The sequence below is a fragment of the Toxorhynchites rutilus genome, chromosome 3 (assembly GCF_029784135.1).
Source record: "Toxorhynchites rutilus septentrionalis strain SRP chromosome 3, ASM2978413v1, whole genome shotgun sequence".
NCBI lineage: Eukaryota > Metazoa > Arthropoda > Insecta > Diptera > Culicidae > Toxorhynchites > Toxorhynchites rutilus.
The window spans coordinates 292,999,716-293,025,194 of NC_073746.1; the positions used below are offsets into that span (position 1 = coordinate 292,999,716).

General features: G+C 38.6%; 1 protein-coding gene across 4 annotated transcripts in view; it reads right to left on the minus strand.

Moving 5' to 3' along the window:
• LOC129774891 (uncharacterized) overlaps window positions 1–25,479 on the minus strand; it is a 531,717-nt gene that overhangs the window by 251,194 nt on the left and 255,044 nt on the right. For all 4 annotated transcript variants that reach the window (XM_055778944.1, XM_055778941.1, XM_055778943.1 and 1 more), the window contains one exon: window positions 20,718–20,905. The gene's annotated coding sequence lies outside the window, so the exon portion shown is untranslated. The remainder of the gene's footprint in view (window positions 1–20,717; window positions 20,906–25,479) is intronic.

Consider the following 25,479-nt stretch of genomic DNA (forward strand, 5'->3'; position numbering starts at 1 on the left):
GATTATATGGTGGTTAGATACTCCTCCCCCCTCTCTAAGGGGGTCACCCATACAAATAGAACACAAATTTCTGCATAACTCGAGAACTAATCAAGCAAACGAAGCCAAATCTGGCATGTGGAGGTTTTAGGATGCAATAAATGTTTCAATGGTGGCTCGACACTCCTCCTCCCCCTCTTAGGGTGGGCTGTCATACAAATGAAAAACAAATTTCTGCATAACTCGAAAACTAATCAAGCAAATGGAGGCAAATTTGGCATGTGAAGATTTTAGAGGACACGAAACGTTGCTATGGTGAACAGACACTCTAATGCGAGAAGAGGGAAGGGGTCTGTCTTCATTCTATCATATTTTCTGTATAAAACATTTATTCCATGTAACGGAGACACATGTTATTTGCAAGTGATTGAAAAATCTTGAACGTGAATTATGTCTGAAAATAATCTGATATTACAATGATGAGTTTTGGTAGAAGTACTAGGATTTTTTTAGTAAAAGGTAAATTGAACGGGGTCGATTAGAAGATCAATCAATGAACAGTTCTGCGATTTGACTCATGAACTTGCGTTTAGTAAGAAAAAGTGAATGTTTGAAGGTATTGAGAACAAAAAACAAATTTTGGGTGGGACGAAGTTTGCCGGGTCAGCTAGTTTATAATATAAATGACGTTTTTTTCCTGTGAGGCACTTATACACATGATGTTTTTCTCGTGCCATAGTATTACTAACCTACTACACTTTTTCTAAGCGGTTGTTTCTGTTGCAGTTGTTTACCGGGGCGATTTGTTCCGGTCACGATTCTTTTTATATGAGTGTATAAAAGCATGCGATGTAAACTAATGCAAATCATCTTGTATAAGCCCAACCGTCGTTTTCAATTTTTAGGATAAGAACTTTGCAAATTGTCGGAAATAGGCTATAGTAACTGACCGTCGAATTAGTCGAATTAGTCCAATCGTACATCGAAGCTCTCCAAACGGGGAATGATACATTCCGTCAAATATATAGCGAGAATTTGTATTTTTAAAGACATGTTTTATCATTTTTATCATCTAAATCTATATTATCGCCCTAAAAACAGGCCCCTCTTTAAGAATTACACGTTTTCCTACCTTATATTCGGTCAACGCGCTTATAATTTTGCTGACATTAAAGGCCCTCTGTGGATGAACAACATCGACATAAAACTGAATCTCACCACCCTTTATCCGTGAAAAACAAAGACGAACAAACAAACAAATAAACATTCACAACAATCTGACACGTCCCGTCTGTTCGATATTTGAGCAGAGTATTGCCATAACCGTTGCTCTTAATTTCGCCTCTCAACGAGCCGAAATCATTATCACAGTCACTCTCATTCGAGGAATGTGCCATTCGCTGTGACACTTCGTTTGTCGGTTTTTTTCTACTTAGAAGGTGAAATATTAATAAAACTTCCCGTTTTGAGTGGGTGGAAAGTCAATAATGTCCTGGGCAGAGAAAAAAAAGGTGAAATAGAGTGGATATCTGAACCACGCAGCCTCTCAAAATTATATACCCCGCACAGTACAAATCCAGAAAAAATGGGTGCGGATTAGACTTTACCCAAAAGCGGAAAAAGTAAACAAGCACGGAAGGTTTAAGCTCCTCACGATTGCGAGAGCGCGAAATGTGATACTTTGTGCAAATTTATTTGCCCCGTTATTGTTTTCTTTCCCCTCAAGATATTGAGCTTATTGGCAAATAGAAGCGCTCACTTCATTTGGGGGATTTGTTTACCTCGGCATATTCACATCTAGCAAACCGAAATGAAAAAAGTTCTTTCCGGGGAAGAAACTCTACGGAGTTTAGATGATTGTTGAAATTTTAACAATCAAGGGTTTTGACGAGTTTGGGGGAACCAAATCAACCTAAACCAACAGTTGCTGCCACAGCTGTTGCTACCGAACCACGAAATCGTTCTCAGTCGATTACGAGATTGCGGTCGCGACTTCCTTATTGTTATGCGCTTATATTCCATTAAATTAGTGTCAATTCAGTTGCGGTGAAGGAGAAAAATCAGTGCCATTTCATTTTGTCATGCTCTCCCTGGAGGCGGTCGGTTGAGTGGAGGCGGCTCCAGACACTGTCCAGCAGGGGAGAGGGTGGAGAACACATAACAAATCGGTCTGTTTGCCACCAGCGGAATGATAAATCATAACAGCGAAGTGTATCGTCGGTCGGATGATTCAATTTGCGGCCATTGGTCGATGGTTCGGTGACTCAACAAACATTTGTGCTGTTTGAGTGTTAGAGTGACTGTGTTGAGATACAGAGTTGTCTGGATGATTCGTTCAGATATATTTGTGCTCCACTCTATCCCATTCCATTAAGCATTTCCATAACCATAGCCGATTTTGCTTCAGCGCTACGAAGGGATTTCTCTAGAGATTAGCCATAGGCAAAATCGAAGATGAACCAAAACACGTGTAAGAAAAGCAGTTGGCAAAAATTAACTGAACATTCAAAATAGCCGTACTTGACAGCATAAGTGAGAGACATGAGTACCTACATAATGCCACAAAAAACCTAGAATCGAATACACGTAACCCACGTAAAGTCGCGATACTTTTTGAACAGACCTCGTATAGTGGTTCTCAAACTACCTCGTTTCCTATTTCTTTTTTGTTTCAATTTTGGCTGGTCCAAAAACAAAAGCAATGTTTTCCCTTTTTTTTTTTTTTCTAAAAATGATTTCTGTCGAAAATCCATAACGTTCGATCTACTGGACCAATTCAGATGATCGATATATCAAATTATAATCAATAAACTAGTCTTCATTGGACAAATATTTGAAAAAAAATCGAATTTTGTTTCCGTAATTTGTGATTTATTTTTTTTTTTTATTAGTTTACATAGCTTATAGATAGAGGGCGCTATATTTTTATATTATTTTCTTCAAGTCTCAAGTCTTTTTACCTAAATGTTCAAAAATCATTTTTGTATCAATTTGTTTCGTTTTTGATTTTTCATTCTTCGTTCAATATTTCTATGCGATAAGACTACCATGCGTCTACATTCATTTTTGAGGACTAGTTACATAATCAATAGGGTAGGGCGGGGCTACTTGGTCATTCTTGAATAAATTTGGGATATAACTTTGTAGTACGAAGTTTTGCGTTTGAATGTTTTGTACCACACCGAAGCTTACTTTTTACTCTTTCAATGTAAAATAACCAGAGAATCATTTATTTGACATTTTACTTTTATTTAATGTCTCTATATTTCAGGATACATTGACCATCTAACCCTATACACGAAGTAAGTTGGTCAATATATAGGGCATGTCTATCATATAATAGTCATGTTCTTTTTGATCAGATAATAAGCGTTTTTCTATTAGAGATTTCCTTTATTATTAATTTATTAATTAAATCAGAACAAAAAACAGTTATTTGAGGAGCGCAAATTGGACCAATGAAAAATGGGCAATGCACACTTATTCAATTGTTTATCTCAAGAAAAATAAATTGTTATTCATTTTAATAGATGCGTAGAAATCAATTAATGCAAACACCTTTGCGATCTATTAAGAGATGCTCGGGTTATAAGCGCTCAAAACCTTTCATTTTTTTCAACTTGTTAAGTGCCTAGATTTTCATTTTACCCCTTATATCTTCCGGTTAGACGTAGTCCTACGTCAAAAAGATGATAATTTGATATTTTCAATCATTTGTTTTTTTTTACTTCACAACATGATACTTATGGTAGGAAATATCTCTACGCATCTATTAAAATGAATAACATTTTATTTTTCTTGAGATAAACAATTGAATAATTGTGAAATATCAAGCATTGTCCAAATGCACTATGTGCCCATCCAAATCCATTTTTTTCCCAAATACATAATTCTAATAAAAATATATTAGGCTGTCAAAAAAGTCCTGCGGTATTTTTTTTGAATTTTCATTTGTTCATAAAATTAGTTACAATCATCTGTTTTAAGTCAAATATGCGCCGTTTTGTTCGATGACTTGTTCCCAACGAGATGCCAACTTCATAATACCCCTGTTATAGAAGCTCGCTTCCTTATTGGCAAAAAACTCGGATAGCCAATTTTCACAGGCCTCTTTTGTGGCTAACTTCTGACTACCTAGCTCGTTCGCCATGGACAAAAACAGGTGGTAGTCACTTGGTGCAAGGTCCGGACTATACGGCGGATGCAAAAGAACCTCCCATCCGAGCTCCCGGAGCTTCTGGCGCGTCAACAAAGAAGTGTGTGGCCTGGCGTTGTCCTGATGGAAGACAATGCGGCCTCTGTTTATTAAAGATGACCTCTTCTTCATGAGTGCTACCTTCAAGCGGTCCAGTTGTTGGCAGTACAGGTCCGAATTGAGCGTTTGGCCATAGGGAAGCAGCTCATAATAGATTATTCCTTGACAATCCCACCAAACACACAGCAGAACCTTCCTGGCCGTTAATGAGGGCTTGGCCACCGTCTGAGCCGCTTCAGCGGGCTTCGACCACGACCGTTTGCGCTTCACGTTGTCGTAAGTGACCCACTTTTCATCGCCAGTCACCATCCGCTTCAGAAACGGGTCGATTTTGTTGCGATTCAGCAGCGATTCACATGCGTCGATACGGTCAAAGATGTTTTTTTGCGTCAACGTGTGTGGCACCCATACATCGAGCTTCTGTGTGAATCCAAGCTTCTTCAAATGGTTAATAACGGTTTGATGACTTATCCCCAGCTCTTGGCCGATGCTACGGCTGCTACTATGCCGGTCTTTCTCGGCTAATTCAGCGATTTTGTCGCAATTTTCGATGACAGGCCTTCCGGAGCGTGGCGCATCTTCGACGACCTCTACACCAGAACGAAAACGTTGAAACCATCGTTGTGCGGTGGAAATGGAAACTGTATCGGGTCCATAAACTGCACAAATTTTATTGGCAGCTTGAGATGCATTTTTGCCTTTGTCATAGTAGTACTGTAAAATATGTCGGATTTTCTCTTTGTTTTGCTCCATATTTGCGACACTTTAACTCACGAACGACTTAACCAAACAAAACACTGCCAAGGACTATATTATAGCGCGCAAAAATATCTTTCCAACAAGCTATAGTGTGACTCGATACAATGAATACAACTAGAACTACGCGCTTACAACGACACCTCGCGGAAATACCGCAGGACTTTTTTGACAGCCTAATATGTTTAGGAGTTACGTTGAAAGACATTTGAAGACATGTAGGTCTTAACCTACTATAAAAAAGACAATAAATTAGAAATATATATTTTTTAAATATCTCGAGAATGGCTGCATTTAGAAGCAGATGAGAGTTTTTTTGTTTTAAATCACAGCAGGATTCATAATTTGTGGCTAAAAGTTATTGTTAACATACAAAAATTCTAAGTTTAGAAAATTCATAAAAATTCGATGTTCCGCAACATCGTCAAAATAGTTTTACCATCTATTCTATTTTATACGAAAAAAAAAAATTTTTTTAAATACATATTTCAGATATTGCAAATTAAATTCATTTTAGTAAATAAAAAAAAGAGTACTAATTTAATACTAATAATAATCTATAACTCTTTCTAAGACACTATTCCGGTACGACTCATAGTTTTTGAGATTTTTTTTTACTAAAATCGATACGCCCTTATCAAAAGTTGCACTTGAGTCATAAAAGTCCCAATTGCTGTGGAAAACTGATGTTTCCTCATACTCAAACGGAATACAAACTTTCATTCCAATCAAAAATACTCATGTTTTGTCATTTGTCGATTTCATGTGGAATTGTTCAATATACACTCGACAAACTAATTAGAGGAACAGAGTGCGAGGTCGCAAATTTTAAGTGATTTTCGACATGCTATAACTTCGTAAAAAAACAAACACATATCGATGGGGTGTACATCATTTTAAAGCTACCACTTTTAGGTATTAGAATATTTTACGTAAATATTTTTATCTTGGTGTGTAGTAGGTGCAGTGGGCAAAAATATCGGGAAGAAATGAAAAATCGATTTTTCTCTGTTTTTTCAAAGATTTTCTGGATTGACACAATTTTTTACTAATCAACTCAATAGCAAATCCAATTAACTTCATAAACCAGCTTACATTCGGTTCCTAGAATGTTCCTGTAGAACTTTCACATACATTTCATTTTGAATTCTGCAAATTTCTATAAATTCTGCAAATATAGCGATAAGTTCTAATGTCTGCAGTCAAATTTTCAGCCTAGTGTATTTCATAAACATCTGTGAACGTTTCATATTGGCACGTTCAGTAGTTTTTCCTAGCCGATTTTTCAAATTTTGGAGTATATTTGAGAAGCATTTAATCGCAAATCGTACTAGAAGTACAAAATCCTACGCGACTCTCAAAATGAACGATTCGTATCATTCGTAACCTCTAATTTATTATATTTAACAAAGGCTGTCCCCTTTGTTTAGTCCTACGTCACTCCGATTATGTCCCAGACATCATCCACCCGTCTTTTTCTATCCGAAAACCAGGGCCATGGAGTTGGGAAAAAAAATCCCGACTCAGACTTCCCACAATTTTTAGTACCGACTCCGACTCCGATTCCAGCTCCGCCTTCTGCTAAAATAAATCAAATAATTTAAAATCAGGTTTTTCATTAGAACGTTTAATTTTGCAACTTTCTATGATTAGACAATAAAAATAAACATCGAAGTTTCAAATTCCTTTTCCTTTTTTAGGGTCATCGTTTCTTATTGTAGTGGAAGGTATTTTTGTTCGAAAGTGAATGCTTATGAGCTTACATGCTTATTTATATTAGTTACCTTTATTATCATATGTTAAAATGTCAGTCAACGTGTTAAGGAAAAATGTTAATATATACTAATAAAAATATAGTTAAGAGTTCGGCTCCTTTAAACTCATTTATCTGAGCCTTCCACTACAATAGATCAAACTAATGATCGCAGTTGTTCAAGACCCCTACAGAAGAACTGAGCCTTTCAAAATAATCGAATTTAAATAAAAATGAAAAAACAATAAAATTTAGAATGCTCGTAAAAACAGAATTGCTTCAGTAAAATCTTCCTCAAATCAGAGAACAACCTTTCTACGTTAACTTGAGTTGATGGCATGTCAGTAAACGTTCGTGCAACAATTATGATGAGCTCAGGAAACGCTGAAATATTTTCAATATCTGGCAAACAAGCTAGGATTTCACTTCAAAAGATGTTCAGCAGTGGGTTTCCCTTCTTATTCACTTCTCCGAGGTGATGTCGTTTTGCTTTTTTGTAATTCAGGTCAGCATTGAAATCAGTGTTATCTGATGAAGAAAAAGACTCAGGATTATCCCTGCAAGATTCGCCGACAGGTTCATCATCGTCCTTCGTCAACAATAAACCTTTCATCCGTTCCGATTTTTCACATAGTGCTTCCGTGGCCATCGTCAATTGACTCTCGTTGAGTAGAGTTCTGCTCGTTGGATCGATGTAAATTGCTGCCAACAATATAGGGTTAGCCAGAGGTGTACTTTCTCTTCTCTCCATGGACCGTACAACTCCATCTGCAATTGGTCATTCTATCTTACCGAGGCGGAACGTCAGATTTCTTCATTCGAGAAATTAACTTTCTAGGTGTCAGTTCTTCAAGCTGAAGTGTTTCAATTAGGTTGAACAGTTGAAACAGGAGTTCTAGCAGCTATAGTAACTTGCTTCAATTTGCCAATCAAGGTAGCATCAGAATGATCATTCAGTAATAGATGGTTCTTAAAAGTTTTGCGCAAGTCCTCTTTTTAAGTATTTGCTTCTTCAATCACAATTAAACTGAAGCTTTGTCTTTGAAGATAAATCCCATTTTTTCTTTCCATTTTCCCGTTTAAAGCCATGAAAGCTGGTTGTGACAAAAATATCAGCGAAATGCTGTTTCTCACGACCATTTCCTCAATTCTCTTCTTGAGAATTTCAGCAGTCATGCTATCTTGTCACTTATAAAGAACGTAAATAGTTGTGGTTGACCAACACACAAGCGAACGGTTCGGACGTAAACAGGAAATTAATAAGATCACGAAACAAAATTTTGTTTAATTCATAAGGGGTTAGTCAGTTACACATTTTGATTTTATTGAGTCATTTAACCGGAAGTCGGAGTCGGTGAAATTATTCCGACTCCAACTCAGACTTCGACTCCTAATGCAATTATTTTTTTCCCGACTCCGACTCCGACTCTATAACCCTGCTGATAACTACATAAAAGTTTTCAAAGGCCTGGCTCGGCTTAGAATAGTAGCTTCCGGCTTTTTAATCGATAGCGTGGAATTTCTTTGTTGGAGATCAGTCAGGCAATCTTTTTCAGTCATTTCGTCTCTCTTCCAAATAGCTGATATCAAAATCAGGTAGTTGCGGCGCACAGCCGATTTTTTTCTTGCATTTCTTTTGACATTTGTATCGTTAGCCCCCAAAGTATATTGTAATAACCTCCAGGTATGCTACATTACTCGATGCATTATTGTGAGTTCTGATATTCAGTGTTGGCGTTTATCATACTTAATGAAAATTTTACAGCAAAAAAATACAAATATGACAATTATTATTATATTTTAATTGGATTGTGCGGTGGTTGATATCAGGTTGTCTCGTTTCAAATGCACTGGGTTTAGCAGTAAAGCATATGCTTTCTATATTTGTTTATAGCTGGCGTAATGAAACGTGACATACCTGAAAATTTTGACATAGGACTATGTCTTTGATTTCTATATAGGGGGGTCACTCTACGAAAAATGTAACGATTTATTAAGAGTTTTCAAACGCATATTACTCAAAATGGTTATTGCGACATATGTTGTGTTATTGGATAGGAAATTTATCCAGATTTTTTTTTTGCTTGAAACATGAACAGTGAATATAGTAAAAAAAGTTAACAATTTGACGATTTAATTGGGTATGTTTTCTTTCGATTGCACTTTTCACTCACTTCCTCCCCGACGCAACGAGCAATCTTTTTGCCTGAATTCGGGCGATAGCTCATAATGTGAGTTGATGCGTAAAATGAATTATTCTCCATTTACCGATAATAGGCATTAATTTTATATTATATTGTATGTTGTCCAATCAAATTGTGCTCAATTCATGTTTTTATCGTGTAGGTCTCACTACTAACAATTTGTGTAATTGTGGTCCAGGATGTCATAATATCGAATATGTTGTTTGGTCATGTAAAAATGCAATAAATGAATTTAAATGGCTGCTGATTTAGAAGATCGAAAGGTATACCCACGTAAATCGGATTATGATAGCTTGAGTAGTCGCGATCTTACAGGGCTATAAAGTTATTACAAACAATGTTCCGGTCAACGCGGTAACGAAGGAGATAATGCTATTTTCATCTAAAAAATATTTTTGTAGTCATAGATTGATTTGACTCAGGCTTATATTTATGTAGGTCTTAACTGTTTAGACTTGCGTTTAAATATGATACATGATGACTCTTTGTCTTCTTCTGCATGATTGAATAAACAGAAGAAAAGGGTAGCAGTGACTTTAATGGTATTTTTGTGTACATTTTTGAACAGAATGCGGTACCGAATTCTACCACGTTATGTCATCTAACCCGTTTGAAGGACACAAGTACATACAGGAAACGGTTTTTCCAAGGCATACATTTGATGTATCAAAAGAGAAAAAAATACAGATTTTGAACAATGAAAAACTCAATTTAAATGCAATTACTACACACAATCACAGTCCTATGTCAAGATCCCGTCCGTGCCCCTAGGCTAAGACCCATCAACTTTTATATGCGTTGCTCTCAAACTAGCAATTTCTACAAACGGTGCTATTCGTATGCCCGACTAGTCCCTCTGTGTATGAAAAGAATATTAATAATACAGGGAATCTTCGATATAACGTACCCTCGTTATAACGTACCCTCGATATAACGTCACTCGATATAACGTACATTTTACCTCGATATAACGTACACATTTCCAAAGTGTGAAGGAAATTTTTTTTCAATATTTTTTTTCTGATAGAACAATGAATTATCTGTATTGTGATGCTAAAACAAGTTTTGTACCTTCAATAAATTCCGAAATACAGATGATTTTGTGATTCCGGATTCTGAATGAATCATGCTTTAATCAACAGTACGAAGAGAAACATCATGAGAAAGGCTGGCTTCGTCTTCTGATTGAAGTTATTCATTAACTTTATTAAAACAGCAACACAATAATGTATTATAGACTACGTTTGTGAGTACTTTATTATGCTTCGATATAACGTACAATTCGATACAACGTATAACTTTGAAAGTGAAATGTACGTTATATCGAATTTTACCTGTATATATTTTCATGATTATTAACCATTTTTAGAAGAAATTTTATAGTGCGCAAACAGAAAATGTTTTTTGGAAAAATCGGCATCATGTTCGAATTTTCAACCTAATTAATAAAAAGTTTTTCCAATTTGCTTATTTTATTGTATCAGCAATTCGCCATTTTTCATCCAAAGATCGCTTATTTTTTGTTCGCTCAGATTTCAAGATACCTTTACTGACCAATACCGTTACTGACCTATGTGCTCCACAAATCCTTGAGGTCCAACAAACTCCGACCCCGTACGAAGTGTACCATGTACAAATCCCTAATTCGACCGGTTGTTCTCTGTGGGAACGAAGCATGGACGATGCTTGAAGAGGACTCACAAGCGCTTGGAGTTTTCGAACGCCGAGTGCTCAGAACAATATACGGTGGTGTACAGGAAAGCGGGGTATGGAGAAGGAGAATGAACCACGAACTGGCGCAACTCTACGGCGAACCCAGCATTCAGAAAGTCGCCAAGGCTGGACGAGTGCGATGGGCAGGGCATGTTGCAAGATTGCCGGACAGCAGCCCTGCAAAGATGATGTTCGAATCGAATCCGGTAGGAACAAGAAGGAGAGGAGCCCAGCGAGTGAGGTGGTTGGACCAGGTGGAGCAGGATTTGGCAAGAATCGGTGCAGCCGGGAGTTGAAGAACTGCAGCCATGGATCGGGTTTATTGGAGAAACATAGTGAATCAGATCTAATCTCAATGGGATGTGGAGTCATAGTAAATAAATAAAAAAAAGTTTGGTTCACTCCCATATTAAGTGCGTTAGACGCGGCCAAGTCACATTCAGCAGTTCAGAGTTTTATATAATTTTTTGATGCGAATGAAATAATTCCTACCAACTGGTTTATACAAAACCAATAATTTCAGAACATTATGTTCTGGCCATTGCAGTCAATTGCCCACAAACAGTGCTATTAATCGGTAGAGAAAATCTGATTTTGCCATTTGCTCCATAATTGACTGACATTACCAATTTTACGCAACATAAACTTCTATTTACCCCGGGTAAATTTATTTCAATGCGCTCGATCGCGACCCTTCGCATAACACCAACGGCAATTTAACCGTAATTAGCCAATGGACGAATCAACCCGTTCTCAATTTCGCTACAACAAAGCTCAACCGCCCAACCGAGACACCCACGAAACTAAGTTGCAATTTCCACTCAATTAATCGAATCTAATCTTGGCCGAGTTTGCTGCCAAGCCGTGGAATCACGGATGGTAAATCAGAGCTAGATATTCTTCCCCCACCTATTTTGCAGGTTCTTTCCTCCGATAGACCAGTAAGCTCCCGTTTAATCGTTCGACCTTGAACGACGGTCTTGTGTGCCAATGTGCGCTTCTCCAACAAACAGCCGCTATTTATACGAGTTGTATTTGTGTTTTCCTACGCCAGGAATGGAAAACTTTTCCCCACTGAATGCCCCACCAGGTGGCAACGTGTGCCGTTCCTCTTGTTGTTGTTGTTTAGATTGTTCCTAAACGAAGATATAATTTCGCCTCCGGTAGCGAAAATTCTACTCTCGTCTCCTGCTAGAGTCGCTAATTGCACCGAAGGTCTCGAAGTCGACCCTTAACGCAAGGACTTGTCTGTTCTTCCTTTTAGAGTGGCACTCGCAGCGGAGAAAACGGCAGAAAAACAAAACAGTGAATGTGTGGAAAATTAGCGCAAACCGTTCCCTTCCACCCACCACTCGATGATAAAGGCACAGAATAAATCGGGTTTGTAAGTCAGCAGACAGCGACGAGTCACGTAAATTAGCAACATTTTGTCGCGGATTATGAGCGGCTCATCACGCGTGCCTGTCAGAGGAATTCATGGATCCGTGGAATGGAGGGAGGGATAGGTTGTTATTCAATTTAGAAGAATTTAAAACCCTTGTAACGATGTCGAAAATGCTCATGTTGAATACATTGTTGGTGGTTTTTTAAGGTTTCTGTGCAAAATATGTTGTAGTACATGCGAGACGAGTGGAGAAGTTTTAGGTTTTCTAATCAGATTTCATATTTATGACTGAAATATCCTGTTCACTTCTATGATCTTCTATCTATATAGTGTTGCAGTGTTGCCACACGTACAGATTTATCTGGAATGGTACAAATCTCTTCGTTATTTTTGGTACAGATTCTGTACGGTACATAAAGAGCTGAAAGAATGTTATACGATCATTCTCACTGATATATGCGAGGAATCTCACGTTGTTTCAATGTCGAATGCTATTAAATATGAAGATCATTTGGAAAGCTACAAGAATTTTTAAGTTGGATTAGCAGCAGAAGAAATTATCAGAACAATGGACAGCGAAAGCAGATCCAAAGGATATTTTTCGCAGTTTTTTCGTGGAGCTGATCGAATAAATGAGAAAAAGATTCGATTTCGATGATTCGACGCTCAGGTCTGCGGCAATGTTAAAACTGAAGCTACCAACACGGGTCAAATGACCCACTTTATGCTTTTAGTCAAAATTTTCTTGCAAATTACATTGTCACGACATAATTTGCCTATACAACTTTTCTTAAAACATACATCGAATGTATTTTTCAGTGTTTACTCATCTCTTGTTATTTTGTTTACTTAAAAATATATGTTATCTGTCCTAACTACCGCAACGGGTCATTTGACCCGTGCAAACATTCATCTATCTATATACATATAAAAATGGATTTCTGTCTGTCTGTCTGTCTGTCTGATTCTTATGGACTCGGAAACTACTGAACCGATCAACATGAAAATTGGTATGTAGGGGTTTTTGGGGCCGGCGAAGGTTTTCGTGATAGTTTGAGACCCCTCCCGCCTCTCTAAGGGGAGGGGAGGGGGTGTGCTAACATACAAATTAAACACAAATTTCTACATTACTCGGGAATTCAAATCAAACAAATGAAACCAAATTAGGTATATGGAGGTTTTAGGGTGTAATACATGTTCCTATGGTGGTTAGAAACTCCACCCCCCTCTCTTAGGGGGGGGGGGCTTCCATGCAAATGGAACACATTTTTTTTGTATTACTTGAGAACTAATCAAGTAAATGAAACGAAATTTGGCATGTGGAGGTTAGAGGGTGCAATAAATGATTCTATGGTGGTTGGATACTCCTCCTCCCTCTCTTAGGGGGGGCTGCCATACAAATGAAATACAAATTTCTGCATTACTCGAGAATTAATCAAGCAAATGAAACCAAATTAGGTATTTGGAGGTTTTAGGGCGCAATAAATGTTTTCACGGTGGTTAGACACTCTACCCCCCTCTCTAAAGGGGCCGGTGGGAGGCTGGTTCCCATATAAATGAAACACAAATTTCTGCATAACTCGAGAACTAATCGAGCAAACGAAACCAAATTTGGCATATGAAGGTTTCAGGGTGCAAAAAAATGTTTTCACGGTGGTAGATACTTCTCCTCCCTCTCTTAGGGGAGCTGCCATACAAATGAAACACAATTTTCTGCATCACTCGAGAATTAATCAAGCGAACGAAACCAAATTTGGCATGTGGGGGTTTTAGGATGCAATAAATGCTTCTATGGCGGTTTGACACTTCTCCCCCCCCCCCCTCTTAGGGTGGGCTGTCATACAAACGAAAAACAAATTTCTGCATAACTCGAAAACAAATCAAGCAAATGGAGCCAAATTTGGCATGTGAAGATTTCAGGGGACACGCAACGTTTCTGTGGTGAATAGACACTCCCCCCTCTCTAAGAGGGGAAGAGCGGAAAGGTTTGTCTTTATTCTATCATATTATCTGTTCTGCTCTGTTTTATTCCATGTAACGGAGAAACATGTTATTTGCAAGTGGTTGAAAAATCTTGAACGAGAATTGTGTCTGAAAATAATCTGATATTATAATGATGAGTTTTGGTAAAAGTACTAGGAATTTTATAGTAAAAGGTAAATTCAACGGGGTCGATTAAGATCAATCATTCATTCTGTTATCGGACTCATGAACTTGCGCTTAGTAAGAAAACATGAATGTTTGAAGGTATTGATAACAAAAAACAAATTTTAGGCGGGACGAAGTTTGCCGGGTGAGCTAGTATGATATAAGAATGATTTATATGTGTGGTTGTGATACAAAATTATTGCGTTACACATTTTTGCCATTGCTTTATATATTTTGTTGTATTGGGTTGGGGAAAAAGAAATGTCGTATACTGTCAATATATGGCAACACTTAAACAAATCTTGTGTTGTACTTATTGTATCGGGTCATACTATATGGCTATTTAAAGAAGACAATCTGTGCTACAAGTGTCGTTTTGACAGTGTTGTGATTGTCCTTTTCAATCTCAAGTTATAGCGCGTCAAAGATGGAGTCCACCAAGCAATAAATTCGCCATATTTTACGTTTTTACTACCTGCGAGGTAAAACTGCAACGAAGGCGGCCGAAAAAATTCGTGTTGTTTATGGACCCGATATTGTAACGATTCGCACAGTACAGCGTTGGTTTGACCAATTTCGTTCTGGTGTAGTGGCTGTCGAAGATACACCCAGTACTGGTAGGCCATTCGTCGTGGAAACCGATAAAATCGTTGAAATCATCCAATTAGACCGGTATGTGAGCACTCGATCGATTGGCCAGGAACTGGGTATAGACCATAAAACCGTTTGGAACCATTTGCAGAAGATTTGATTTCACAAAAAAGCTGGATGCCACACGAGTTGACGCAAAAAAATCTTTTAGACCGAATCAACGCCTGCGATGCACTGCTGAAACGGAACGAACTCGACCCATTTTTCAAGGAGATGGTGACTGGTGATGAAAAGTGGATCACGTACGACAACCTAAAGCAAAAAAAGTCGTGGTCGAAGCGCAGTGAGCCGGCCCAAACCATCGCCAAGTTTGGATTGACGGCCAGGAAGGTTTTGCTGTGTGTTTGGTGGGATTGGAAGGGAATCATCCACTATGAGCTGCTCAACTATGGCCAGACCCTCAACTCGGTTCTCTACTGTGAACAGCTTGACCGTTTGAACCAGGTGATTGGCCATTGACCATGAATCGTTACATTTTTCGTATAGTGACCCCTTGTATAGAAATCAAAGACATAGTCCTATGTCAAAAATTATAGTATGCAATCGAGTTTCAAAAAAACTTGTATAAGCATCATCAAACACACGAATGACTTGCGAATGTAAATATAGTATTTGTAATAATAAATGAGTATGCTAATGCTAATTTCGATTCATGACGCATACTGGCAATGCTAATGAATTATTTTTTCTATACAACGAATATTTTCGATGGTACATTGGTACATGGAATGATTTTTGACCCCTCTGGTACAGATTTAAATGTGGCAACAGAGAGAATTATTTATCAAAAGTATGAGGTATTTAAACTCAAAAGTGCAATTCTTATGGATCAATTCAATTATCAAGCCAAATATTGTTGTAATATGTGCAAATTCCTATCCCACTCGAAGTTGGTTGATCCTTCATCTAGCGTAGAACTGCTCTTGAAGCAACATCCAGCATGATTTACACAAAGAATTTCAAAATGCTCCAAGATTTTTAGTGTTTCCGTGGAGATTCCAACAATTTTTTCCTCGGTTGTTCACATGTTATCACATCGTGCCAAAGCCATTACGTTTGCTGTGGCTTAGGTTATGTAATGCTCGTCCTTCTAGCGTTGTCACGGGGTTCACTTTACAACCATTTCTATGCCAACGTTAATATTTTCAATTTATTTTCATTCACACACTTATGGCTCTCGAGCGGATCCATAAATGACATCAGCCGCGATAATAGGAACCATAAAGCGGCGGCGGCGGCAGAAAAAAAAAGAAGCAAGCGGCCAAATGAACGCCCGGAAATCTGCAAATTTATGGCCAATTATTATCTTTACAAAGTTCTAGCGATGTGGAAGACTGGCCACAGACAAGCCGTTGTATTACCAGTCTGTGAAACGGTCCCGGCGGACTCGCTGGGATTCCTTCCCGTTTTTTTTTTGTGTCCCAACTTATTCTGTAACAATAAATGGCTGATTGCAAAGAGAGAAGCTGTATTAATTTTTCACCAGCTCATGGCGGGTGGTTCCGAAGAACCATGCGAAAGAAGGAAAAATTTTAATTGGATGCTTGCACACATATAAACGGTGCCGTCACTCGACTCGGCTGTTTCGCGCGAAGCAGAAGTCATCTTTGGATTCCACTGCCATGTAGTTTTTACCGAGTTCTCAGCGAGTACATGAATTCTCGCCCCAGGGCGGGAACGAACTGAGCCAGGAGGGATATGTTATTTTTTGTTGTACCTATTTTTCATAGTCTCGTGTTTGCCTCTGCTGCCGCTCATCGACGAGACTTCGCGCTTGATTACAAATAATTTACGATTCATGGCGCATATTATTTGGCACGACACGGTCACTGGCTTAGTGCGCAAAGCGTCGAGTGTCGTCTCCGAGTTCATTGGAACATAAACAGCGCCATCGGTGGATACCCGGTGTGTTCAGCTTCACATCCTTAGGCTAGTGCGTATGTTAGTTAGCCTTGCTCCACTCGAGATCTTTCCGTTCTTTCCGCACCTCTCTTGGAGACGTCTGAGAATGGCGCTTGTTTTCGTTTGCGGCGGAAGCCCATCGGGCAAGGCACTGTCTCGAGAATGATAATCTAATGATGACATTTGTTCTAATCATATTATTTTAACGGGAAACAACATCAACTTCTCTCCACACCGTGTGATGGAAGATGGCAATCGTATTTAAATTCTTTGGATTCGCATTTTTTGGGATAGAAAGAACCCTTTAAGAGAACACTACCTTGATCAAAAAGTCGCAGGAAGGTTGTGTCCGAGACGAGTAGGCTTTCGTTAGGCTATCTGTAGATTTTGGATATGTTTGAAGAATCAAATCGTTAAACTTATTGACAATGATTTGGTGGCCCTGAAAAGGGCCGTTTGGTTTGATTGTTGGGTATTGTTTGTTCAGTGTTCAGTGTTTACCGAGTGATGAAGGATGGTAAACAATCGTTGGATGGTGCGTATCAGATAAAAGACATTCAGCTCTTTTCTGTATTCCGGCGGATTTCCATTTCGTTCGAAACCGTTATTTCGTTCGAGTTATAATTTTGCGTTCCTTATTTCGAATGTTTCGCCCATTTAATGTTCGAAGGGAAACAGATCGAACGAAATACAAAAACTACTCCAACGGAATACGGAATGGAATTTTATCAACTCGTTCGTAATATAAGAGAATTACTAATACCGAACACAATGATACATTTTTCTCATCAGTAAAAAACATGTTGCTTTATCAACACACTTACACTTATGCCAAATTTCTCACAATACACGATCGGTCATTGGTATGAAATTTCACGAAGCAACCAACATTAAAGTTCCAAATTTAAATTATATTTGCTAGATTTAATCGTATCACTCACGCAATACAAAAATGTCCCCGTCTTACATATATTTGCATTGCCGATTTCCCCCAGGCAGCTTGGTTTTGATGTCTCTGTTAGGGAACACATTTTGGTAGGAACAAAAGTCCCCCCTACTTTCATGTATTTGCAAAGCTGATTTCCCCCAGGCAGCTTGGTTTTGATGTCTCTGTTAGGGAACACATTTCGGTGGGAGCAAAAGCTCCCCCTAGTTTTATGTATTTACAATGCCAATTTCCTCCAGGCAGCTTGGTTTTAATGTCTCTGTTAGGGACCCACCGCATGTGTCGTCAATTTCGACCAATCAGAAATGGGTATTTCCGTTAGGATAGGGGTTTAGATTTTTCAATTGTTCGATATTTATTTTCATGACATATATTATTTTCTTCAACATAAAAAACTGTTATGGAGTGCCGAAACCGATTGACGCAAAAATTTCATCAGTCCATCATGAAATGACTGAGCAATAAGCGTTTGAAATTGGACAATATTCACGATGTGCTCGATTTTCCATTTTCAATTTGTACCCCAATATGTTCCCGAAAGACGTAATCCTACGTCAAAAACTGTTTTTTGCTCTAACTTTTATATCTCAAAAAGACTTTTAGAACATATTAATACAAACATTTTTCGGTGCAGAACTTGACAATATATCAACTTCAATCAAAGTTATTGTTATTTCTTTTCAAAAAATACGCTCTCTGCAATTTTTTGTCATTCTTTCTGGGGCAAATATAAACAAAGTTTATTGGCTTCATTTGAAAGAGCCCTACATGATGTGTGATTTTCAAAACTATATTATTTTTCGTGTTTGAGTAAATTAAAATTGATATCATGAATTTTTGGGTCAAAACATCAATAACTTTGAGTAGGATTAAGATATTGAGAAGTTCTGCATCGAATGTTTGTATGTTTGTATTAGTAAACTCTAAAACTATTTCGAAGACAGTTTGTATGTAGAATTTGAGATATAAAAGTTAGACCAAAAAAAACCGTTTTATTCATGGTGACCCTAACGCAATATAGAAAAAAGGCGCTATATCAGTTATTTCAAAAGATAGAAAGATACTTAATTCTACAAAAATGTCTCAAATAACTGGGACTACAACATTGTCGAACTATGTTTACCTCTATCTATAAAGATAAGAAAGTTAGATTTCTTATTTCATCGACAATTTTGGTCACCCTATTTTTGATAACATAAAAATGAGCGCTCTATTATATGTAACATCTTTGTCTAAGACAGTTTTTGTCTAAAGAATAACTGTCGAGCTCTAAATGCTCATTTCCACTTAAATGCACCTCCTGGACCATTGTGCAGTGGAGTAAAAATCGTGATTTTGGTATATTCTAGTTTAAATTTCATCAGGAATTGTTGAAAATGATATTGCAGTAAAATTAAGAAAGATAGAAGTTGGGTGTCAAAGATCGAATTGTAGAGCGGTTAGAGGGCTTCAGTTGACAGAAACATCCATGTTTATTATGATTTTTTGGATTTTTTTCCAACTTTTAAGTTTTTCATTAAAAAATTTAAATTGGTCATATCATAATGAAAATTTTGATGATGGATAGTTTCCATCATATGTAAGTTCATCATATAATAGTCCCCTGATTATTCCAAGTTGAATGTGACTTTTCCGAGTCCTGGTAGTTATAGCAGATAGATGAATATAGATGGAGAAAGACGATCAACGGTATAAAGGTCTTCGGTGTGAGTGGAGCGGAGTAGGATTCTCATAAATGGGAGAAATTGTATTCTCCGTATTTTTTCATTATTTTTGGTAAGAAAATGGCGAAAAAAAGGTGTATAAAACAGTTAACATTCAAAGGAAATTGTGTTTTTGCCTTTGGCTGTTTCGCTAGCATGCTGAAAAGCAATTGGTAGTATCCAGGAAAAACTGAACGGTTGACAACTCTACGTGTATTCAGTTAGTCCGTCGGTGACGAATAGACTCTTTCATGACCCATTTGACTTCCCAGCAACTGAGATTTTTCTGCGATTATGTCATATCTAAAACATCAAATCAGCTCAGCTTCATATCGTCAAAACAATTTCATCGAACGATTGCAATCGATGGTTTCCACGTCGCAAATAGGTTAATTTATTATATTCACTGTCCGATCGAGCACAAGAGCAGCAGAGGCATCCCATCCAGCTTAGCCAACGATGCGTCCTTTTCTGGACGATAAATTTCAACGCATATAAAAATGAAAGAATTATCATGATCGCTGGGCGATGCCAACTTTCAAAAATGCATCCATTCATCGTGCGGGATTTGCATTGGGTCTCTCTCTCTTTTCTGTACATACATCCAGCATGATGCAAATCGTCCCCGAAGCAGCAGAAGCGCTCCAGCAGTAGCAATCGGAATCGCTTCTCATGAAATCCTACACAATTTATGTTTGTCTCTATTTATGCAACATTTTATAGTCACAGTTTTGTTTGCGCACTGGATTCGACTGCCTGATTCTGACTTGTCGTGGCGCGAGGAGGGGAAGTGCACTTGAGGAGGTGGAAAAAGAAAGGCTCGGGTAAACAATTGTCCAACATTCCGCCAGCTGTCTCGCACGGAGGACATACCTCGCATGTGTTCGCCGCGCGAGGGCTCTCCCTGGTCTATCATCTATGATAATTCAGTTTGATTCAATTTAGTTACAAATCCACCGGCCACAATCTCCCCCCTCCACCGAGGCTAATGGAAGAAAATATGGACTTCGTGCATCACTTTCTCTTCCTTGCGCGCTTCGGAAGCCAAGAAGAACGACACAATTATGCAAATTTATATAAATACGTCTGCGAATCCGAACCCGGGAGAGCTCGAACGGATAGACACAAACAGTGGTTCGTTTGTGTTCCGTGCTGTTTTGCGTGGGCTTGCGGGGATTCGAGGTGCGGAAAGATGGGGGCTCTAAATAAATAATGGTGCAAGTAGCAAGAAAAGTGAAGCGAATAAGAACGCAAAAAAAGTACTTCTTTTTTCGTTCGTTAGTTTTCCTATCGGATGGGCGAGCACAAGAGGACAGTACTTACACGAGAGAACGATTTGCGCGATGTCCTTTCCCGGAGTCTGTGCTTTTTTTCCTTTCTCGTTTTGTGTTCCAGCTTTGCTATTATCGGTTCGCTGCGCTTTCAGTGATGCAGACGACAAGATCCGTTGAGAAGTTCGACTCGGTTCAACACCGATATGGTGGGCAAGGGCGAGCAAAGGGCGGCGTGTGCTGAAAAAATAAAATAAAATAAAAATAAAATATTGAGAGAATCAGAGAAGACATTCATTAGGGGTCCCGGGTGCCTTGGGAATCGTTAATAAGAGGAAAATCCTCTTCCTATCTGTGCAAAACGAACCGCTCCGGCAGGGAGTGGAAGCAGATTAAATACGTGTTCAGCACATTTTCAGTGTAGGATTTTCTGCAGAACTTTGATCAAACAGAAATTGTCAGTTTGTTTGTGGAATTTATGTTTCTGTTTCGACAATGGGTTCAACTTCAGACTCGTCATTCCGCACCACTTGACATATTTCGCACGAACGCAAAATAAATTCCCACTATCGCCTACAAGTTACTGCATAAAGTCGTTAAAATTTTACGCTTGTGCACATTTTGTACACAATAATGAAACAAAGAGCAATCGAAGCGAAGCGAATAAAATGCTATCACTGTTAAAACAAATGATGGTTCCGGAAGCACACCACATCAGAGGGTCCGAGCTTCCGCGGGGATGACACCGTAAACCGATTCCGGGAAATCAAACAAAAACTGCAACAGTCAATTTCGATCCATTTCGGAGCGAGTCACATTGGGACAGAACCAGTTCAGGGGATGGGGTGCAGTGGTTCATTGGTCTTGTTTTTTTTAACTATATTTTTAACTCACCGATGGTCAGGGAAAGGGTAATTGAAATTATAATGATCGTACTCAAAGGGGCAGATAAAAGGTGGCCGAGTTTGTGTGCTCACTGCTGCGGTGAAACAGGTGATGCTATCATCACAAACCTCCAGTATCGCAAATACGATGTCCGAAATAACTAGAAACATATATTCATTCATTTGCTATTTAAGTGCCGGAAGATTTACTCTGACTTGTAGACTAGCGTGACTTGTTCTTCTTATTAGAATTTGATGCTTTATTCTCAACATTAAAATAAGACCGTAAACATATTGTTATATTAGTGTTTAACGCCAGCTGAAATTGGATGTATGTAACGCCAGTTGGCGAGCACATTGGTAGGAATAAATGTTATTTTCAGAGCATATACGTAGTGATTGGAAACTTCACGTTCAATCATTTTTAAGTCATTCATTCAATCTACCGTCATCGTTCAGGCCGAGCGGTATTGCATAATTTCAAATGATTTAACCAAACATACCATATTGTTTCCAGTGGGTGCGAAAACTGGCAACAGAAAATAGAGGAGCAAAAAAAAAGTAATGCAAATATACCCATCACGCAAAAGATTATACAAAAAATGGAATTCACACGAGGATCGATCATAAAATACGGGATTATCGCAGCGAATTTAACGCTCATGGGCCAAGCGGAGCGCTCGCGGAAACATCGGAATCAGACAGCCACCAAGCATCAGCATCGCTCGAGTTGAAAATAAATATTGTGCAGCGCTCGCGGATGGAGGAATTTCGCGATGAATAATCAAACATACTATGCTGTGGTGAATCCTTTCGGTACGAACGGCTCCGCGATTTGTAAATTCCTGGCTACCGTAAGTGGATAAACCACCCATCGCTGCAAACTGTCGACATTCCCACGGTGATCCGCAACAATGCATTTTGTATGCACTAGAAGCAATGTGCTCGCTTGTCTTGTTTATTTTCCTCGCCGAACATGATAATCATTATTAGCAATTTATCTAGAAACATATAATACTGCCGAATAATCCAAGCTAACTTTGCCAACGTTGTCAATGTTAGTTATGCGGAAGGATCACTTTTGGATAATCACGCCGTAGTATACTTTCCCTCCGCTGATTACGTCCGTTAAAGTTTTTTGCTGATTCAATTTTATGATTAGCGAATAGCGGGTGTCGTAAAGCATCTTCCGCCCGACAGATCAATCCGTTTCTTATCTCGAATTGGATGCCCACTTGCTTCCGATGCTTCCTTTCATGATGATGATTAATTAGTCCGACGACTATCGGATGCGGGAATAAATTGAAAGTGAAAATCACGATGGGGCAAGCAGTATCCAAAAATTGGTTCTCTCGAATAAATTCAAAGCATCTGAAAATGAATAGGAAGACAGCATAGCCATATAATTCCAGAAGCTCTGAATTTTGTTTTGCTTTCATTCCGCTGTATTTTGACGTAGGATTACGTCTTTCGGGAACATATTGGGGTACAAATTGAAAATCGAAAATCGAGCACATCGTGAAAATTGTCCAATTTCAAACGCTTATTGCGCACTCATTTTATGAAGGATAGATGAAATTTTTGCGTCAATCGATTCCGGCACTCCATAACAATTTTTTATATTGAATAAAATAATATATGTCATGAAACTTACGATCGAACAATTGAAAAATCTTAACCCCTATCGGAAATATCCACTTCTAATTGGTCGAAATTTACGACACATGCGGCGGTTCCCTTAAAGAGACATCAAAACCAAGCTGCCTGGGGGACATCTAGTGATCCCCGATTTTTGAAATTAATCGTTCATCAACTAATCGAATACTTTTTAGCAGTTTGTTATTCGATACGATTATTCGCTCCAAATATTCGATTAATCGATCAATCGTCATACTGAGAGGAATAATTAGTTAGACTAATAATCCTCATTTGCTAAAAAGCCATCTGGAATCAAAAAAGTGTTCATTCCGCCTGAAATTCAATTATTATCGTTTACTCTCCCCTGAACTTGTAAACGAAGCTCAATTCGCGTAGACGGCATTGAGTTTCGTTTACGAGTTTAAGGGATCGTCAAAGATAATGATTGAATTTCAGGATGAAACTGCAGCGGCCGTCATTTTTTTCTCTGGGTTTGAATCGATTAATCGACGTAAATTATTCGTTCGCTTCGATTGTTGGTTGCGCAGTATTCGTTCGATTAATAATCGATTTCTGTAGGAAGTATTCGAGTAATCGATTAATCGAACGATTATCGGGGATCACTAGGGACATCAGCATTGCAAATACATACAAGTAGGGGGAACTTTTTGACGTAGAACTACGTCTTTCATTAAGGTTGCCAAATCAGAAAACAGGTCACGTTTTTATGAAATAAAGTTAATGTTAATAACTATTTTTGCCGCGAACGGATTTTGGCGATTTACATAATAAACGAATCAGAAATTCCCTAAGATTTGTTTAATATACATTCGAATCCCCTGGTTTGTAAATGGTTAAAATTCATGAAAACTTCAAGCGTTTCCATTTTCTCATACATTTGTTCTGTCCATTTGCGTGCTTTCCCGAACAGAGCTGTCGATAACTAGCATTGAAGGGGAAATCGTAGGATTTAAAGTCTCCGCGAACAGAGGAAAAGGAGAAGAATGAAGGGGAACACTTGCCTAAAGTATAAACAGTGGATCTCGCTGAGGCAAACTTTTATGCTGCATCGGACTGTTGAGCAATCCAGATCACTTTGCTTTCGCTGCGCTTCAATCTAAGATTGGACCCCACCAGAGGTAATTCAACTTGGATATCGTCGTGTGGTTTTTTCAGTTCGTTTTTCGCGTTATTCGTATCGTGTGTTTTTCTTTCCGCTTCATAAATTAGACGCTCCGCGTAATGTGTGATGAACAAGACGAAGAGCAAGGCAGGCTCGAGCCCTGCTAAAAACGAACGCATTGCCAGGGGCAATAAAATTTCGAGGCAAGCATCATCTAATGATGCACACGATGTTGGTGCAGTGGAAAGCGCTCGCACTGAACCGAGCCTTCGCGAGTGTGACAACGCATCAAACAACAGCGAAGTAGGCGACTTTGACGCGTCGGTCGAAAATGTAAATGCCGTTACCCAGGCAGCAACCAAAATCAAGCTCCACCCGCTGGTGGTGAAGGCGGTCGCTCTTGACAAACTCATCAGCGAATTCGCATCGATGGGTGTTACAGCAGAGTACAAGCTGTGTGGCATAATTAAGCCTTTTTCCAAGCAGGGCTTCGTTGGTGCCTTTGTCATTGCATCAATGCATTAAACTGACGTTATGGCGAAGCAAGCGTTAAGGTTGTGCACCAAAAATTTTTTTGGGGAATACCAGGCATCTTGAATGTCGTATTGGAATGTTATAAGTTATTCGGGTTCGCGTGCCAGTCGCAAAACTGCCTTCAACTAGGATTGCATTTGCGCTAATCTTGATCATAATGAAGCAATGCTACTGTTTTCGAGGTTGTTAATATTAACAAAAAGGGTTTATTTTGCGTGTTTAATCACCAAGTAAAAAGTAAATGTTGTTCTGGAATTTTGTATTTGATTAGGTGTTGCTTGTCAGTAGCAAAACTTCCTCAACTAAGGGTGACAGCTGTGCTTATCTCGAGTATGAGAAAGTAATGCAACTTTTTTCGAGGCCAGTAATATTAACAGAAGCGTTTCTTTTGAGAATAGCGCAAAATGATGAGAAGTGTTCATATTCCTAGTAGTTTCAAGCCATCAATGTATGGCTCTGTATGCATGCTATGGCGAACGCTTGTTTGGCGCTTGGTTTACGTTATACGAACGATGCCTAGAGGTGCGATTCCACTGAGGCAATACTTAACAACATGTAGCATGATATTGCAAGTGTTGTCATTGTTGTTGTTTCCATGCGGTGCCAAAGATATATTGATGTAGTTATGAGATGTG